This window comes from Octopus sinensis, linkage group LG2, assembly GCF_006345805.1.
Source record: "Octopus sinensis linkage group LG2, ASM634580v1, whole genome shotgun sequence".
In the NCBI taxonomy this organism is placed as follows: domain Eukaryota; kingdom Metazoa; phylum Mollusca; class Cephalopoda; order Octopoda; family Octopodidae; genus Octopus; species Octopus sinensis.
This window is the reverse complement of record NC_042998.1, coordinates 199,300,738-199,303,536: the sequence shown is the minus strand read 5'-3', so window position 1 is coordinate 199,303,536 and position 2,799 is coordinate 199,300,738.

Below are 2,799 nucleotides of genomic sequence, written 5' to 3'. Positions count from 1 at the left end.
TCCAGTACACACACACACACCCACACACACACGCATATTTCATTAATACATATTATTGCATATGTACGCGCGTGAGTAAATGACTGGAATCTCACCGAATTGGAATATAATTAAACGAAATGAAGTACTGAATTATACTCGTTCAAATCTGAGTTTGTGTGAGATGCTACTCGGAGTTTCTCCTTCTCGTTGCTCTGATGGCTGGCAATATGATATTTGAACATTTCTTTATGCCCATATGTAGTCTGTTCTGATTTCAGATGTCTTCAACTTGGCAGTAACATTCATTCTTATGGCATTGTGTAAATAAGGATTGAAATTTATAAGAATTTATATAGAACAAACTCTATTGATTAAGTGATTTTCTGCGGAAAAGTTTCTATAAAAATTTCATGTGAAAAATTCTATGAAAAGTCTCCAAGTGAGGGTCCCTGTGGTGAAAATATCAATACACAGTTATTAGAAAACTTGCGATTTATTAATCGAGAAATCTTTTAAGAATTTATTATAAGTTGGCTCTATCATTGGGTGTGGGGTACGATTGGAATTATAGATAGTATATATTTCATATTATCTAAGTTTTTAGATAAATAGTTGTGGAGGTGCAATGGACCAGTGATTAGGGTAGCGGACTCGCGGTCATAGGATCGCGGTTTCGATTCCCAGACCGGGCATTGTGAGTGTTTATTGAGCGAAAACACCTAAAGCTCCACGAAAGTGTACAGCAGGGCTCACCACCACCCTCTGCCGGAGGTGGTGGTGAGCCCTGCTGTACTCTTTCTTCCTGTTTGTGTTGTACCTGTTTTTCAGAGGGTCGGACTTGTCACACTCTGTGTCACGCTGAATCTCCCCGAGAACTACGTTAAGGGTACATATGTCTGTGGAGTGCTCTGCAACTTGCACGTTAATAAATGAGCTGCGACGTCACTGGTGCCAAGCTGTATCGGCCTTTGCCTTACCCTTGGAGAGGGGAGGCTGGTATGCGTGGGCGACTGCTGGTCTTCCATAAACAACCTTGCCCAGACTTGTGCCTCGGAGGGTAACTTTCTAGGTGCAATTCCATGGTCATTCATGACCGAAGGGGGTCACAGATAAATAGTTACTATTATTACTGCGAGGTTTCTGCGTTCAAATGCCGTCGAGGTCTGTTTAGCCTTTGATCCCTTCAGGGTTGATGAAATAAGTACCACTTGAGTCGCTGGAGTAGATATAATTGACTATTTCCCTCCATAATATTTCAGGCTTTGCCGATAGTAGAAAGGAGTATTTCTGTGAAGTTTTTCATGTATATCTTATAAGTTTTCAGGCCAGACACAGAGCAACTGTGAGAGTCAGTTCATGGCTTATATAATGTATGTTCATATTACATTTGTGTACGTCACGTGAGGCACATATACCGACTGCTACAAAGACAGTAACTGTACATGAAAGGTAGGTCGGTTCTAAGACCATTTTGGAAGTGATGGACACTTTATTCTAGTTATGTTAAACCGGGCGACACTGTTTAACGCCACCCAATAAATCGCTACTACCTAAAATTCCGCACGTTTGCACCTGGGAAGAAAATTACCAATGGAGCACCTGTCTCAAAATAATATAGCAAGTACTGGAATACATGATTTAGCAATTCAAAAAATTCAATTTAACATTACCAGCTTATTTATGAGGGCAATCATTTTTCTAAATGACTAGTTCTGGTCAAATAAGTAGGGAGTGAGTTTAATCATGAAGGCTACGATGATAACTCTTGACATGTTTCAGTCTTATTATGTCTTATTATTTTTTCAGTCTTATGTTTTATCAATGGCGCTTGCAATAGAGAGTTTGTAAATGGGCATTGAGTGTTGTGGGCACTTGAAAAAAATGACTGGGTAAAATTAACCAGGAATGCTAGTGGTATAAAAACTTGATAGTTAAGTGGGGGGTAGCATATTTGATATACAATGCAACATCTAGTATACTAGCCTGAAAGTCAACACTAGTTTAAAGATCTATGATCAAAAACTTGTTGATATTTACCAATCCGTCTCTTTGTAGGGTATAGAGCACCCAGAACCAGAATATACGAGCCTAGAAATTCTAAATATTTAAAATTACAAACTTCGTAATGAGAACAACGGCGTAGGCAAACAGATATTATGTCGAATACCAAAGTCTGTTGTGTGTTGAAATAGAATAATTGATTCTATACGTTACTCTTTGCCTCTCTGTTCGAGTTTAATTTCTCTCAGACTAGCATATTCTCGTAAGAGAGTTTTGTCATTTATCTATTAAATACCATAAGTATTGGTTGTCAATGTACATATTGAAAGATTATATGAGCCATAACCGAACATTGGAGTGGGGCAAATTTTAAAATAACAATAGAGGTTGGAGATTAAAGCAATTCAAGTGAAAAGAAGCACAAAAATACACAAAAGATGAGTCTGAAAACTATACTTGTATATTGTCATAGTAACAACTCTCAAAAATACATACAAACATGAACTAACATGTTTTACTACTGTTAGATTGGTAACTCAAAGGACCAGAGAGATTTTCAATCAGTGCATATTTGAGTTATCGTCGTTTCTATGCTGGACACGGATATTTCATTACTATTAGTAGTATAGGCAGAAGGCAGAGGATTGGAAAAATCGTCAGTGCATGTGATGTTTCTTCAGGCTTCATTGTATTGTTGAATTTGAACTCAGAACGTAACGGCAGACGAAATACTACTACGCATTTCTCCCGTCGTGCTAACGTTTCTGCCAGCTTGTCATTCCATAGTGTTGCCATAGCTTCCAGTGTGTATAGATC